The sequence below is a fragment of the Buteo buteo genome, chromosome 2, assembly GCF_964188355.1.
Source record: "Buteo buteo chromosome 2, bButBut1.hap1.1, whole genome shotgun sequence".
NCBI classification, from domain to species: domain Eukaryota; kingdom Metazoa; phylum Chordata; class Aves; order Accipitriformes; family Accipitridae; genus Buteo; species Buteo buteo.
The window spans coordinates 25,208,950-25,227,284 of record NC_134172.1 but is presented as its reverse complement, the minus strand read 5'-3'; positions in this window follow the sequence as shown (position 1 = coordinate 25,227,284).

Sequence of the window (18,335 nt, the reverse complement as noted above, 5' to 3'; positions counted from 1 at the left end):
TTGTCGAAAGGCAAGTACTGCATATGCTATGTTGGCAACTTAAAAATTAGGAGTTATTATCTTGTTAGTGCAGCAGAGAGAATGAGTGAGGATGGTTTTGAAATACGGATGAATAAAGTGTAGTTGTTTAAGAAGAAAAGATGAAAGGGGATGAAAAGAAAGTGATGCATTCAAAAGAGAGAATCTTGAGATCAAGGAGTTCCCCAGCAGGATCTGAAGTCTTTCATTCTAGAGGTAAGAAGAGAAGTATAATTTCAGCCTCTTTTCAAGGAAATCTGCGTAGAGTTCCAACCAGGCCTGTGGTATCAGAATACCAACAGAAAAGGACCTGCAATGTGCTGCTATCACCATCAAAAAGATGTCTTTGTCTTGCTGCTTTCATTCCCTATGTCAGTGCGAAGCTGCTGGAACATCAGATGTGGTTGTCACATCTGTACTTGCTGCAGCTTTACGAGAGGAAGGCTACTACAGCAGGTAACAAGGGAATGCACAGGAGCTAGTGATGGTTTAGGGTTTTCGCATATTGTAAAGCTGCTCAGGTTACCACACTACACTACAGACTTTCTCAGCCTAGAGGATATTTCCCTAGAACATGGGGTTAATCTTGGGCGAGTTGTGCCATAGGGTGGTCTGGCAATGGCCGTGTTGCCAGGACACGTAGCCAAATGCAACGTAATGTTACAGGGCTGCAATCCCATGGCTTCTGTGGGCACTGGAACGGTCTCCCTCCAGATCTGTGACCACACTGCTCGCTGTCAGATTAGGCTGACATTGAATCTGGCCTGCTCAATCCTACTAAATCCTTGTTACTGTTTCTAGTTTCATTTCCTAAATCGAAAAAAAAAATAAAAATACACACACACACACACACATATGTATACATACATATACTCTCACAATATATTTGGGCTATCCTACTCTATTGATAAAATTCTGAAGTACTGTTTCTGTATTAACAAAATGGCTAGGGTCACCGTGACCTATCAGAATACTGGCTATCTGAACAGTTTGCTCTTATCCTGCCCAACTATCATCAGCAATCCCAGATCACCATTGTACAACAAGTTTGTGTGCTGCTAGACACTGTTGTCTTCCTACCCAAATATCAAGACCCCTAATGCCTTTTTTCAAAAGCAGTCCATTAGTGATACTACTAATAATGTAGTACAGGTAGTAACACCAGTTTGGCCTTGGGCCATAGTTACTTTCAACTTTTGCTGTTACAGTCACTGATGCTTCTATCTGTTAACAGTGTTAATTGGGCTGTGATTTCATTTGCTATTTTGGGAGGTTAATTCTGTTTCCTTGGCTTCTGAGGCTTTCTGTTGCATTTTTGGAGAGAAAGGGAGCTATTTAGGTGTTTGTAGACTGCTCAATGACTGCATGTCTGAAGGCCTGAAGAGTAGGTGCTGATATGTTTTGAAAAGCCTGGGTGTTTCTGTCATCATCTCTATATGTAGGAACTGGCAAAACAGTTGTTAGTACAGAGAGAGATCCTGGATGGGTGGGAAATTAAGATGTGGAGGGAAACAGCATCACTGCATCCATCCTTTGAAGTGGGAAGGTGGAAGGGGGAAGGCTGTTAGCTGTGGATAATGAATAGACCATATCCAGATAAATGTATTCTAGTTTATTTTGCAGAAATAGTAGAAGGATGTTGTGTATCTATTTAAGGGCTGAATGGTATTTATTGAATACATTCATCCAAGCTGTACAAAAATGATTCAAAAATCATAATATGTTGCTCCCTGAATAAAATAGAAGATAAATGAGTACGTGGCATTAACTATACTGTGCTGTGGAACTAAGGCATAGCTAAATAAAAGAGGACTGAGAAATATCTTTAAGGGATCCCCTTGACAGGTGTTTTTCTCTCCATCACTTTGTGGTTGAATGTCGTAGGATAATCCTGTATTTAGATTAATTGAAATGGTGGACCTAGCAATGATTTGTTCTTTATCTTTTAAAAATTATAATATTAAATACTATATCTCTTGAGAATATTAAGTATAACTGATCTTCTGCTTCCTGGATGAGTGGACTAACAACTAGGACTCTCTCTGTTGCTTATGCAAAGCATGGTAATTATACTGTGTAAGATGAAGCACCATTCAGGGGAAGGAATGTGAGAGCCTCACTACAGAACAAAAACACTTAACTGAGTGTTAAAAGATTTTTTTCTTTTTCCTTGGCTAAAGGAGAAATTTGAACCTGGATCACCCTCAGTTAGGGAAATAACCAGTAATGAAAGAGCTTCATCAGCAATGGCAGATTCAAGTCAGTCTTGTTTAAAATGAAAAATTTTGCCGCATGCTCTCATTTTGGGTTTTTTCCAAATACAAGGGAAGACAGAAAACAATACCAAGCAGCTAACTCAGCTCATCTTTCTGATCAGGCACTGCCCCCAGTTTATCTTCATGTTCCTTTACTCACGTAACGTTCCAGCACTAATCCGCTTTCCCCAGGACATCTTGCACATGAATGTAAACCATTCCATTGTTCTGGAAAGCCCTGGCAAGAGCTTCCCATGAAGAGACTGCTGTGCCCCAGAGGGGACCGAGAGGGTGGGAACACTTTCTGGACATGTGTAAAAAAGGGAAGCGGGAGGCAGTGGGCTGGAGGGGCCAAAGGCTTGCAGCTGAGCCGGCAACAGTATTGCAGCTATTGCTCATTGCAGAGAGACATCCCAACTGTAGAGCTTAATTGTTTTGTTTTGCTGGGTTTGTCATGCCAGTTGTCAGAATAATTCCTTTGTGCATGGCTGAATTGGACATATGTACACAGTACCAGCTTAGCCTTCTGATATCCTGAGGGGGCCTTTCCTACTGCAAATTATTTTCCATTGAACAGAGAGTGACTTGAAGATTCGTCCTTATTTGTCCATATGGTAGCTGTTGTTCTCTTCCAGTGTGAAAGTCTGATGAGGATATTAGACACAGTTGCTCTATACACGCCTAAAAGTATTTCATTCCCTGTGGTTTTCCTATCACTGACTGTTGGAGTCTTATATTCATTGAGAATAATGAACTCTGGTAGAAGAAAATATTTTAAATATATAAAGCAGACTGTACGCTGCTCACATGTAGTACAGCGGGTACTGGGTGACATTTCAGACTGTTGCTGGGTATCTTTATTTAAATAAGATTGGAATACAGGGGTCCTGAATCATCTGTCATGAGGTGCAAAAAAGTCTTTAATTATGTTCCAGAAAAACTGGGCCTCAGGATACAAGGGTTTTTTTTAGTTTTGGTTTTGTTTTGTTTGTTTGGTTTTTTTTTTCCCTTCTGTTTAGAATCCTTATGGAACATTACTTTTTGTGAAGGATTTTTTTTCCCTCCAGAGCCTTTCTTAAATGAGCTGGCAAGAGCAGATTTACATTTCTCTGCATGACTGTAAGATACTAGAGTTTAAACAATGAATGAACAAGTGTCACAGATTCATTTAAGAGCAGTGAAAAGTTGCTGCCTTAATATACACTGTCAGCAGATTTTAAAAGGGTGAAGAGAGGGATGCATGATGGCTAGATTGTTTGTCTAAACTGGAGACTTTAAGCATGAGGGAAATGCTTCAGGATTTGTACTGGGTAGCCAACTGATGTTGTTTTGACAAAACAAGGGCAAGTGAAAACTACAGATATGAAAAAACAATTTTTTGAGAGACTTTATTTCTTTTTTTTGCTGATTCCAGGATTCTTTCCAGTCCTTAAGCAGTTGACCATTTTTCAGCTTTTTGAATCCCACTCAATTCCCACAGGTGAACAAGTAGTTCTCTCTGTAACACATCCTACCACAGGCTTTGTTTCCTCCCATTTCTGTCCCTTTTCTCTATTCTTTCATGGTTTCACTTCAATTCTTTCCTGCATTCTCAGTGTGGTTGTTCTTTTTGTCTCCTCTTACGAATTTTGCATTTTTAAATCAGTTTGTTTGACTCCCACAGTGGACCTGATACTAGATGTCTCTTCAAAGTAATTCCTGTTCTGTGTTATTTTAGCCAGATGTTAAAGCTACCCATTAGTGGAAAACATTTTGTTCACTGTATGAGACAAAGAAACTATAGGTTTGTGGGTATGTGTGAATATGCAATTAAAAGCCATTTCCTATGCTTTATTTAGGGACATTCAATTAAGGAAGTACAAACAATCACAATTTTGGCATCTCATAATTTTGCTTGATTTTATAGTCTTTGCAACCTTACTGTTTCCTTAAATTGAGGTTTGCTTTTTGTGGGGATGTTATAATCTTATATACAATGCATATAGGCAGAAATGCAGAAATGTGCAGTGTATGATTATTATCAAAGAAACTCAAGTGTCGAATCTTCAGCCTCTTTAAAGAGCAAAAAGCTTTGCAAAGAAAAACAAGATCATGTAAAGATTTAATACATCTCAAAGCCAACACAATTTGGTTTGATACATGACCCTTTTATTTTGCTGCCTTAAAATGTCTCCCTCCTGCCAAAACCATTTGTTACCTTCTTCCTTGGGGAAATATGCAAAGACATGCAGTTATGCTCAGGCCTCCCCACTGGAAGGTTTTTATTTCAATCCTATCAGCCTCTATTCTCGCCAATCATTTTTCTTTTGTTCTCAGTACCCATTCTATCCAGTAATTCACTTGAGCTACAAGATCTGAGAAAGACTGCGCACCACTGTAATTTAGAGGAAAAGATGTTTTCAGGCTGATTTGTTTTCCAGCACCTTTTTGTGAGAGAGATTGGTTTGCAACCTCCAGACAATTAAATACATTGACTGAGGATGGTTTATCACTAATTAATCCATACAGAGACTACTTTTATTTTTGGCAAAAGACATAAAAAACTAACAACTAACATTGAATATAGCTTCTTGGTGACTGACAATACAAAGCCCAGTTAGGCAAGCACATAGCAGTTGCTTGCAGCAGCTGTGACAAGAAGGTTGCAGGCTGTAATGGGAGTGACAGAAACCTGGGGTGAAACACTCGCTGGACCGAAATCCTTAGAGTCAGTGCCATCAGCTTCAGTAGGGCGAACATTTCTGCCCAGATGAGGATTTGGCTGACTGCATAGAAGTAGCTGGCACACTCAGTGTTTTGGCCATAGAGCGGAGGAAACACCACATCTACAATAGACTTGACAAAAGCTTGGCAGGTGGCGCTGGCAAGCATTTTTTGCTAGATAAGCAGCCTGGACTGCAGCAGGTCCAAACACCTTCAATTGCAATGAATTTTCCAGCAGCCTTATAAACAAACTTTGTTATTTTGGAAAATCACATGAATGAGTCAGTGGAAGAGGATTAGAAAAGATGAAGGTGATGGGTTTTGTTTTCGTGATTAAGTTTAGACTAGTCATGATGAAATTTTCTAGTGCAAGAGCAATCTGCATTTTAGCTATGGCTGCTGTGGTCTACCTAAGAAGGGAATACTAATTTCCAACCGCAAAAGTCTCTTCTGTGCTTCCCTAATATCACTCCAATATTGTATATTGCTCTAATATATGCCTACTATGAAATCAGGAGTGGTCTGGTTTGACGCCAATTCAGCAGACTAGTATCTGGATGAAATCTGGTGATCTCATAAGGAGATGCTGCACAAGATCTTATGCTACAGATCTCAGAAGGCAAAGACAGAGGTTTTTTTGGCTGGTCTAAGCCAATGGGTTATGGGGAGAGTCAGTAGCATGTTTATTGGGACAGATATTAAACTATAATTAACATCTTTTATGGAATATATAAGATGTCATCCCACAACGGAAGAATGACTTTCACTTGTCACCACAATGAGTGTGTCCTTGTGATGAGAGATTTCAGCTCTAGACAGGAGCAAGAAAGAGTAATGATCCTGAATGTTTTTTTAATGTCAAAAGCTTATTAAAGAGTGGTGATTAAACCATGAGAGGAAAATAAGAGTCCACAGGGCAGTCAAGGCAAAACCTTCTTCTCTGAGAAAAGGGTGGGAAAAATAGCTCCTTGCTTCCTTTCCTTTCTAACTCTCCCCCACAGAAAGGAAGAGAACAAAGGAAAATTTCTTCAGGAGTATTTCAATGTTGTCCTGTGGGTCTGACATCCCAGGCAGGCAGACATGGAAAATCTCGAAGGTGACAAGAGATCTTCTGAATTCTCTCCTACACAACCCTCAAGATTTCTGAAACATGATGTTTCCACTGTTTTTCACTTCTTTTGTCATTCAAATTAGTACAGAGGTTGTATAAAACTGTAGCTCTGGCACTGCCTTGTGTAAATAATGGATAGGGTACAAGTAAGTGAGAAGTAGGTTGGCAGCAAACGGCCTCTACCAAATTTTGCCACCTGGGCAACTCCCCTCAGACCCAGCTTGGTTCAAATTGTAGACAAGATCACCAAGGTTGTGTCCATCCTATACGTATGGGCAGAACCACAGCATGCTCTAGGCTGCATTTCCTGACAAGGGAACTGCTCAACTGACTCTGGAGACAAAGCTGGATATGAACCATCATGTACACCATGCGGCTGAGGGGGGACTGAGGCTCCAGCTGTGCAACAGGCTGAAACAAACCTCATGTTGGATCAGGTGCAGTGTGCTCCTGTCTGTCATCTGTGCAAAATGTTTTGAGATCCCCAGGTAAGAAGTCCTGCACACACAGAATGTATTACAAAACCAAAGCTCCCTAAAGAATGATAATTCACCTCTGCCTAATTGCAGATTTGGTTTGCTGTAGAAAGCAAATCTCCCTCACTGACTTGTAGGTAGAACTAGACAAAAAATTTTCAATGGAAAAAGTTTTTAACCAAAACAGCAGTTTCTTTGAAATATGAAGATTTTTCATTTTAACAATTTTCAGTGAAAAAGCCTTCAAGTGTCTTGTTTTGATAATGTTTAAATCTCTTTTATATTTCTCTTTTATATCATAAACTCTAAGCATACATATATATCACTTCAGAATGTTCTGACAGTTTTGAAGAAAATTCTCTGATTCTTTTTTGAAGTGATTCTTTAAGGGGACATAAGGAATTTACATCTCCCACAAATCTCTAAATTTAAACTTTTGCATTCAGATCTGGGGCAAAAACAAACACTGAAATGTCAGAATTTTATACATAATAGGAATTCTTTTTTTTCCCCTGGTACATTCTGTTTAGATTACCCTGCACAGTATGTGCCTGCCTTCCCTAGTCTGCTTGTGTGTTCAAGAAAATCAATTTGAACAGTATGAACAGAGATCTGCTGCTGGCCCCAGCCTGAAGGGGTTCAGAGCACCCATCACTCAGCCCACAGGGCTTGAGTTACAAATTGATACCTGAGTTCAGCAATGGGAAAGAGTTGGAAAATCACAGCAGAAAAAAGAAAATAGACATTGATGTTTCCCTCTTTAAAAAAAAAAAAAAGGCTTTGCAATTTCAAAACTGACTTCCCTTTCCTTTCCTTTCTTCTTTTGTGCTTGTAAAATAAGACAGATGGGATACCGCCCTGTCCCAACAACTGCTCTTTGACAATGTTGGCCACTGATGTTTTTCTTCATGTTGCAAAACCCCTCAGCTGTGTCGACCAAGGGACTGATGTCTTATGCTTGATCTTAAAGAGGACTTAAGGCAGGTTCATGCTGCCTGAACTTCAACCAGCTCCCAAATTGAGGTGATTTTAGGTGTCTGTCTTAAAGAATGATTCAGATTCTCTAGTCTCTGGCATTACTTACCCTTTGGAAGTGTTGTGGATGAGTGATTTAGATCACTTAAAGAATCACCGTCAAAGATATTAGCAAAAGTGATTTTTTTAATGTGAATTTGTACAAGTGTGACTTTTCAATGGCAAGGTTCACTTAGGGGGTCTGCACCACCACAGGAAGTCAATTAAAACATCCCCAATTTGGGCTCCAGAGTTCTCTAAGCCTCTATCAAGGGACTCCTGTGCGTATGAAAGCATCCCTTCCTGGAAATATTTATGGAGCTTTTAGGCTTCCATTGCACTTCAAAGAAACATTCTTGGTTATGCCAGGTCCCTCAACCCTTTTTATTTTAAATTTTAATTTTGCTGTCTCATTGCTTATAAGGAAAGAAGATAATCACATGCTAAGGAGGAAGTCATTTAGCATTTGCCCCTCTTCGGGATGCAGAAATAAGAAACATTTCTCTACCTCTCACTATATATCTTACCTTCCTTGTACTATGTCAGTAAATTACTCATTGTAAACAACTCAGCATTTTGAACTAGTGTCTACCAATGCTTCAGCACTGAACTTTGGAAGAAGTTTGCCAGAAGAGGAAAAATTAGCTATAGCTGGGCTTGGAACTGGCTGTTCACATTTGGGTGGAACCAAATAGTGACAAGAAGAACTCTACATCAATGCCTCCTACCTCAACATAGGCAATCTCTTGAACTTACCTTTAAAATTTAGCTTCTTGGATCTGACTTTTTTCTGTCATCTAAAGAGAAATCAAGTCTCACTATGTGGCTAGAGGTGCCTACAGGTTAATTACAGCTGAGAGCTAATGTGCTCATAGAAAGGAGAGAGGTTAATTTTAGCAGGTGGGATACATTGATTTTGGGAGATCAGAGCTGGAAAGAGTTGAATAAAGCAAGGCTGGTATTCATGAGTTTGAACAGTAACTATTCTTATGTTAGTACCACCAGTCCCAAGTTCAGCAAGGAAATAGCTTTCTAGCATTCACAGAGAGGTTTTGCCTTCCTGGACAACTGAACCTGCTTTCAGTTTAGGTTTTTTTATTCCAATCATGTACAAGTCAGTCCTGAAAGCCATACTTACCTAAACAGACTAAAAATCAACCTCTTGCCTTCCTCCCCAGCTTTGTAAATGAGTCAGACTACCAACTTTGCCTCCAGAGAGTTTCTGTAGTTCAGCTGATTCTTTCTGTCTTTGCACAGCTATTGCCAGCTTGTTCTCATCGCTTGCTTGCAGCAGAACCTAAAATTACAGAAGTTATCTGCTTTTAAGGCATTTTTATCAAGAATGGATCTTGAGGTCTCTGATGCTGAGCGGCAGATTGCTGTTTGTTCTCAGTACATTGGGCTGTAAATTCACTGAGAGTGACGCGGAAAATGTGTTCTCATACTGCACTCCTAGAGTGTCTGTGTGAGGTGTTGTGTATTCCCCACTGTCAGCATGTTGTCAGTAACTTCTGGGAAAGCAGTATAAAAATAATCAAACATACATAGTGAGGCAGAGGAGGGAATGGTACAGTTTCTGCACCTGTGAGTCAAAAAAGTGATTAGGAAATGCAGAGAATCTCATAGCAATGGAGATTTTTTTTGTTTTCTCTTCCTGCCCCCACCTCCCCCTGACACACGCCCCCCCCCCCCCCCCCAGTAAACCCAGGGTTGATAGCTTTGGTTTGTATAGCGTTGTGCATATTGACAGCAGAAAACTGTTGTTAGCCCTAAAAAATTGCCTGCTGCATGGATGAGCTTAATGTGCAATAAACTCAGTGGTGCAGATGCAAATTTAGGATGCCTGAAAACTGAAATTTAGCTGGAGAGCCGTTTGATGGGAGTATCTGTGTAGACACAGCCAGAACATTTCTCTTGATCTTACCTGACTTTAAAGATAACACACTGTAGAGTGCATGTAGCTCCCACATAGAGATAGGTGGAGCTCCAGGTGCTTCCAATATTCTTTTGCACGTAGAAACTGAAGAAGTGAGAATAAAAGTCAACTCTCCCTAGGAACTGGCTTTATTTTACAGCTTTCACAGCATTTAAACTAAGGTAGTAATAATATACCTAGCTGATGAGATAACTGTTTTCTCTTTCTTCCTTTTAACTACATAAATAACTGACTCTTCTCAATGTGAATTGTTGTGTTACAAAGCTGGAACAACTTTCTGGGCCTTTCTCCCTCGTTACACAACAGAAAAATGCAATACCCCAGGCTGACAGAATGTGAGGGAGAATGGTTGCACAAAACCTCCCAGCTGTACCAAAGGGAGAGGAGAAAGGGGGGAGGAAAGTGTTCCTTAGCCACTCTAGATAGGTTTGTAAAGATTTATTGGCCTCAGAGCAATCTGTAGCCTAGTAAATTGGTGTTTGAGGGTGTCACAAACAATAATGTACTACATCTTGCACTACAACATACAGGTGTCCAAAAGCTATTACAGTCCAGCCACTGCACTAAAATTGTATGAAAGTGATAGTATGGCCTGTGTGTGTGCCTGTGAGTGGTACCAGAAAACTTTTCTTTTATTTTTCTGTCTTTTTCATAGAACTACGAAAGAGGTCCCCACTCTGATAAAATGCTACCAAGAGGCCAAATTAAATTTTCTGCACCCAGATTCAACAATTACTCTTGTCAGTAATAACTCAGAGGGAAAGTGACTATATATTGAAAGTATGTCCTAAAAATTTTTGATAGTTGTGATATCACAGTCTCCTGCAACAGATGGATGATACTGTAAAATTTTGTATTGCTCTATGGTATTACAGACTTCTAGCCCTTTAAAGAATATAAATGTTCTCCTTGTCTACCCTAGTTTTGTCAAAATTAGCTTGTTCTTTCCCAAATCTTTGTCAGAACTTCCTTGCTTGCTTCACTCTGGCTACTATGATAGTACAGCACTGCTGTAGGCTGAATAAACTGGCTTTCTAAGGCTGCTTTAATGAAAGATTTATTTTATTCCCATTGAATATTATGGTACTTGTTAGTATGTTCTCTTTAGAACAGCTTACTTAATGAAATCCAATGATACAATCATGTTAAATCATACATGCTTCTTAAAGTGGATCAGTTTCTTACGACAATTTTCCTTTTGGCCTGGGATGAAACTTTAAAACATATAAATAGTAATATGTAAATTTGTTTACTCCCTGAGAAGATAACTTACACTTAGGGATGAACAAGTATGTTGCCTATGTTCAAAAAGTGTATAAATCTATCTTGTGTGAACATACTGTATATCTAGATGCAGGTATGAAATATTTGCAGGAAAACCTCCTTGGTTCCCTCTTCTTTTGTTTCCTAATATATTCAGACAGTTTTTCATTATGTTAGTCAAAAACTCTTCTCTCCATTGGACAAACAATTATTTATTACGTTAAATCATTTAGGATCATACAGAAAAGGTAGTATATAGTGCCAGAAGTTCTGCATCTTCTTTGCATGGAAGGGAAATTGCTCTAGGATTTAACAGCTGAACCTGAATATTTCAAAGCAGCTAAAAGTCAAATGGAACTTATTTCAACAAAATCTTATCACAGCTTTTGTGCTTGAGAAGCCTCCATACGTTGGTGCTTAAGATTTTACATGGGCAAACAGATAAACAACATTTGTAATACTAGTGTGAGCTTGTTTCCGTGGTCCAGAGACTACTCACTGGTCTGAAAATTGGAAGAAATGTCTTTCTTTGCAGATTAGCAGCTGCAGCTTTATATGACAAAAATGTAGCAACGGATTAGCTAGTTTATAGTGTGCACAACATAATTACCAATTCCTAGCCAAGTTAGAAAAAAAATCAGTGAGGATTTTTTCCCTTACCATAGTATAAAGTGACAATATTCCCACAGGGTTTGAAAGCTCATCTATGAAAGCATGTAGATGAGGATATCAGGAGTTGGAATTCTTGCATAACAGCACAAAAGCATTTATTTATTGGTAGTTAAGACAAGAAAGACATCATCCATGAAAAATGATAGAGAATAATTTAAAGCTGAAAGGGCAGGACTTGCTTGATCTTTACCCTGATGCTTTTTACAACATTCTCAAGGACTGACTGTATCAGTCAGTTATTTTTTCCCTCTCCCAAAAGAGGCCTTAATGAATTATGTGTCTTGTTTTCACTGAAGTTAATTTGTAACACAAAAAATAACTAGCAATTATCACGAAACATTAACAATGATCTTGTTAAACAAAAATTAAAGCCTCTATTGAAATTGATTTGCTACAGAGGTTTGGGGAGGAAAAGCAAAAGGTAGGAATAGAAAGAAAAAATACCAGCCACTAGAGTCCAAAAGAGACTAGTAGATGGCAACAGTGCTAAATACCTTGACTGTGGAGGGGAAGTAATTCTTGAGGCTTAAGGTTTGACCAAGACCTTTAAACATCATCTTCAAAAGGATAATTTTCTCTCCTAATGGATCCAAATACACTTTGAACAAATCAAGTCAGTGAAAAAAAAAAAAAGAAAGAGCTGATACTTTTGTATTTATTGCTCAAGTGTCAGCCCTTGTTTTGTTACTTGTCAGAAGCAGGGTTTCTGCCTGCTCTGTTCCCTGCCCTGCTTGAGCCAATTTCTGTTCCACTACCCCATTTGTCTGTGTGGCAATGTTTTCATCTACCACAGCTTGTCTAGGTTACACTAAAGCTAGTGTTGCACAGACACCCATGGGCAGAGTGTTTGTTAAAAACTGTAATTTATTGGGAACTTGGCATAAAATAATACTTGCATAGGAAATCAAATCTCTTGAACAGGATGGTCATTGCTGTCTGGGTTGCAATTGGAGTCTGTTGTGAGAGTCGCAGATGAGACTACCCAAAGTGCTGTTCTGCTCAGTTCTTATAACCTGGCTAGACTGTGGTCCTACATGACCATTCCAGGACATGTATTGTTAGACATTGTTAGAACAGAATTATCACAGAATCACAGAACTGAATTATCTCCAACTCCCATTTACAAAATGTAATTTTGTAATTTTGTAAACATTAACTGTTTCTGCATTTGCAGGAACTGTTTCTACTGACTAGTTACAAGTATCTTATCTATGTCAGTTCTGCAGCAGGAACTGCCTGGAAGGGTCAGATTCTGCACCCAGGTTGTTTTAAATACAAAATTGGTCTCGGCACAGCAGGAACTGCCTGGGGGGAATCTTCAGGACTGTCTGAAATCGCCACCTGAAGAGCTCCCACAAGAGTTAGTCAAATGCTTTGTGGTGAAGGTGGTGATGAGCTGGGTCTGTGACATTGTCTGAGCTCAGTCTGTTGTCTCAAGCCAGTTGAGTGTCTTGTCTATGCATGGACATGCTGAGGAGGTCCTGGACCACTCCACTCAGGGAGTCAGTGACTTTAGTGCACTGAGTGTGCACACAGAGACAGTCCTGATATCCAGCTGCACCATAATGATAACTAAGGGATAAACTTGAGTTCTGTCCTTCTGCCTCACTTGTAACATCAGGTCCATTGCTGCTGCCACATGAGTAGCTTTCTGTGTTTTTCCTTTGGCCAATTTTGTTCAGACTCTAACACAGCCTGTGTTAATGGTCGGCACAGATGACTTGTCTGTCATTCTCACAGTGATTTACTATTCTGAAACTGAAGAGAAACTGTGATTTTCTTTGGGCAAGTGACACCAGCCTCTCAGCTGATATCTTAGAAATAACCTTTTCAGTAATTTTTTAGTTAATGGTCAGCAGTTCCTTCACAGTTTTGAGGAGGGGGGAAAAAAGCTCCATTGTGAATGCTTATGGATTATTTTGATCTCTATGTTGCACACAGGAGTAGTGAAAGTGATCCCCAGGTTGCCAGCATGGCCAACTTTGCCATCAATCACAGTCTCAACCTTAGGGTGTAATTAAGTATCTTCAGACTTAGAAGAAAAAATATTTGTAGACTTCATTTTATGGAAGAAGAATTTATTCTGGCTTATGAGAAATGTCAGCTATAATGTTTGTGCTTTGATACTCTGTGGTAACTGATGCACATACTTGCTTCAGGAACAGATCTAGAGTGGGGATGACTGAGAATATTGTAAACACCTTGTGGTTGCCCGATGTTGAGAGAGCCCACCACCAAATTTTTCTTAGCATTTGCTAACATTTCAGATGTTGGCACAGACCAACTGCCCTCCAAAGAGCTGGTTCTCAAAAGCTCCACCCTCAATGATGCCTAGCCAGCCCAGACTGTGGCTGGAGGACAAAAGGAGTGTTCATCTAAATTATGCTTCAATGGAAGAAAGTGTTCTTTTGGATACTTTATAAGACAATAGTGAGATGGAGCCTGACAATTCTCTTTTCCTCAGCCAGACCCCTCTGCTGATCATTATTTCAGTCCTATTTCCCCAGGAAATTCTCCTATTTTTCTTCTGGTGTTCTTTGGTTTGGAGTCAGACTCTTTGTTGTGTCAGAGTGATACAAAGCAGACTTGGCAAGGCAAGGAATCTGCTTCTTACTCTGCGTGTGTGTATCTGTGCATTACTGGAAAAAAAATGTTAGTTTATTACCCTGCCACTGGCATAAAGAGGATCTATCCTCGGGTATTGAATTTATTGTTTCCTAAGCTTTCTGGAGAGAACAAAAGTTTACATCTGGTAACATGAACCAGCATCAGCATAAGTCTCCAATTTGGGCAAAAATCTGTTATTGTTTATATGCTATTTGTGCCAAATTTTAAAACAATTCTTTTAACAAGATTTGCTTTTCAACTAGGAACTGTGAAGAGAGTTGAGGAGGATTTTGATTAGAAAACATCTTAAATATTTTCAAACTGGGAGCCAGTGTGTGATATCCATGGCCACCTGCTCAGTATTTGTAGCAATTAGAAATTTAACATAATTAGGACTCATTATTACTTATGCCCAAATTGTCAGGCAAAGCCACCTCTACTTCTATGAACATTTATTGCTTTGGCTGTATCTAAAACTATTTCTTAGATAAGAACTTTATGAAGGTTGCTCATTTTATGTGTTGTAGGATTGCATATCTGTATCTTACATTGGCCTTGCTTCTTGTTTGGAAGAATGAGACCTTCAAAGAGAGCATAAATGATCATGTGACAAATAGCGAAATATCTTGTTCTCACACCTCTCTTCATTTCCCCAGTTCCTTCTCAGGGACCTCATGTCCCCTTTCTCATTTATCAGTACAGGCATTATGTGAAAAGTGTATGTGAGACATGAGAGTATGTAAGAGTTTACAGACATTGATGGAAACTCATAAATATCAGGGGGTCAAAAATACTAAATTTCAATAGTCATTTGGAGTCTGAGTGAATGCTTCTTTTGCAACATTTATCCAGCTTAGGGAGGGCTGTCTTACAGATTAATAAAAACCCAAACAAAACAAAACTCCCAAGAAAAATAGCTTATATGGCATTAAACCCTGGTAAAATTTCAGTAATGTAGGTTTGGCAGTGCCTTGCTTATTTTCCCCAAGGAGGCTTTATATTAAATAATCAGCCTGTTAAAAGAATGCCATTTCCATTCTTCTTGGCTCTACTTCCCTATTGTATACTTTAAAAAGCAGCAGGGTCATTTGCTGTATGCAAACTTGAGCTATTCTTCTAATTCTAATTGGATTCAGAAAGTGCTCCTGAGGGTGGATTTGAACCCATACTCACTTGTGGAATGAACTCTGGAGTTGTTTTGTTTTGCTTTCAAAGGAGTTACTGTTCTGAGTGTAGGGTTTAATGCAAAAATCTTGTGGGAAGTCTCTTAACTCATAATCTGATTTTCTTGTTGATTTCTCTGATATACTTACTGAAATCCTATGTGAGAACATGACTAGTAAAGAGACAATTGCACAAAGTTCAAATTTTTGAAAAAACATCTCATCTAAAGGAAAATTTTTTAAAGGCAGACTGTCAGCAGTGCTGGAGAATGATTCTTATTTACAGAAACATGGGAAATGATGGTTTAAGTTGCATTACATGGCCCCAACACACCACCAACATCCCTGAGTAATAGGACTATTGGACAGGAGAAATGAAGATCAATTTGAGACTTGGGGGCTGGCCAACCCTTGAATTCTGTACTGAGACTACTCATCATGTTGCCAGTGAATAGAAAAAGATGTTTTGTTTGTGGTTTGCTCATGGTGGTTTTTGTTTTGTTTTGTTTTGGTTTTTTTTTTGTTTTTTGTTTTTTTTTTTTGTTTTTTTTTTGTTTTTTTTTTTAGAGGGTGTAGTGGTTTAACACCAGTCAGCAACTAAGCACCATGCAGCCAGTCACTCACTTCCCCCCATCCCACTGGGAATCGGGAAAAAATAAAGTAAAACTCATGGGTTGAGATAAGAACAGTTTAATAGAACAGAAAAGAAGAAACTAATAATGGTGATGGTAACAGTAATAAAATGACAATAGGAATAGTAGAAGGATTGGAATGTACAAGTGATGCAAAATGCAATTGCTCACCACTCGCCGACCGACACCCAGTTAGTCCCAGAGTGGCGATCCCCCCACCCCAGCCAACTCCCCCCAGTTTATATACGGGGCATGATTTCACATGATATGGAATACCCCTTTGGCCAGTTTGGGTCAGCTGCCCTGGCTGTGTCCCCTCCCAATTTCTTGTGTCCCTCCAGCTTTCTCACAGCCTGGGCATCAGAGGCTGAAAAATCCTTGACTTTAGACTAAACATTACTTAGCAACAACTGAAAACATCAGCCTTATCAACATTCTTCTCATACCTAACTCAAAAACATAACACTGTACCAGCTACTAGGAAGACAATTAACTCTATCCCAGCTGAAACCAGGACGGAGGGCATCCATCAAAATATAACTTTCAGACACTTCCAGCCTGAGCCCTGCTTTTTAGTGATCTAAGATTATCTTTACTATTTGAATATCCTTCCCATCACTAAATGTGTTAGAGGGAGGGAACAGAGAAAAGGATGGATCATACTTTTAATGAAGCTGAATATCTTGAAAATCTCAATTTGCTAATATATGTTTTGTTATATCAAAAATTAATGACTGCTACCAAACATCCTACGTAGCTTTCACTTTAATAATGCAGACCATTACCTTTTGATGGATGTTTATTAGGAGCTGTTCCTGTTTCAGTGCAGCTGGTGCTTTGGCCAATGGTACCCCTATTCCCTTGAAGGAAGTGCTGCCATTATTGGCTGAACAAAACCCAAACCAAACTTACTCTTCTTCCTACAAAGTTACAGTGCTTTCTGTATATAATGTAGACCAGAGTTATGCTGAACTAACTTTGCTCTAGTCCCCTCTAGACTAGGACTGGGGAGAAAACTTCTTTATTCCTGGCATTATAGCTAATAATTTTCTTTCTGCTTAGTTTCTGGGAGTTGGAGCTCTCATTGCTCCTTTGACTGTCCAGTGAACGAAAAGCAGCTGGCAAATCCAGCACAGTGAATATTTTGATGTTCATCGCTTTGCTGTGTCTAACATAGGCCAAAGATTGTGATCAATGGAGAACTATGTCAGTGTCTAGGATCCTACCTATGAGTAATACCCCGGCCATGAGGAAAGAAGGTGCCTTACCTTCTTGTCTTAAAGGAGGGAGCGGACAGAGTCCTCTTCCATAGGAGGCAGCGATTCCCACACCTGCAGAAAGTCACTGGACGCCCGTGCCGCACACAGCGTAAGGCCAGTCAGCAGCGACCAGCTTCTGCTCAGTTCCTGCCGCTGCTGTGAAGCAAGTTTTCTCATTGCTCTGGGAAGTGGCTTTGCTCTTGGGAAGGCAGTGGCTCAGGACCCAGCTTGTTCCACAGCTTCTGCAAGATTTCAGTGGGAAGAACTTCACTGATCAGCTCTACCTTATCCGTCCCCAACACGGCAGCTGCTCCTTGTGTTCTTGTATTTGTTTTGCCTATGAGGCACTAAGTGCTGGCTGATGTAAACAGTGTTGAGATAGAGGAACCATTGCATACTACCAGACTTCAAGCACTACTTTGAGAAAGAAAGTAAAAACCTAAAATTACATCTGTTTGCTAAATGATGTTCCCAAGGTTTACATAGTTTGTATCTAAACATTTAGCTTAAACAATCTGGTATTTAGAAGTGCTGTGAACCTGTGCATTTCATTAAACCTGGCTAAGGTGAAGAGCCTAACATGATGGTATCAGGGGGCAAGGTCTCATACCTTATACCTAATGATGGATTTAGGAGCACAGACTTAGATATCTCAATGTGTAGAGCTCAGCCCATTTGTACAGCTTCAAACAGTGCCATGTGGCTGAGTCTACACTATGAAGTTCTAGGAATATGGAAAAGAAAACATGTCCTGTAAATAACTGATTTTACTTATAAAATGGAAAAACCTTTTCTTAAAAAAAATGCAGTTTATGGACAGGTTGTAACTATTGTAACAAAAAGCTTTGCTAGCATGTGTGACATCTCCAATAATGGTCCCTGCTGCTGTAGCAGTGGTGACCACAGATAGATAAGATACTCTACTATAGCTAAGCAAAGGGTTACTTGTGGGACTGGTTTGTTCATAGGTCTAAAATACTGTAAGAAACTGGACCAAAGAATTTGAAGCACTCTTTATATTTGAGAATACCTTTTCTGAAGAAAAGCCTTTTTAATATTATCTGGGACCTCAGTGATGTCTGCAAAGATAGCTATAACAGAATTACAGAGTGGCTCCTGGAGAAGAGCACATGGAAAATCTCCTCAAAAGTAGTTAGGTCTGCTTAGAATTTGAGGTTAGAATTTTTTTTGTGAAGAGATTTATTTTCATTTTTTTCTGTTACATA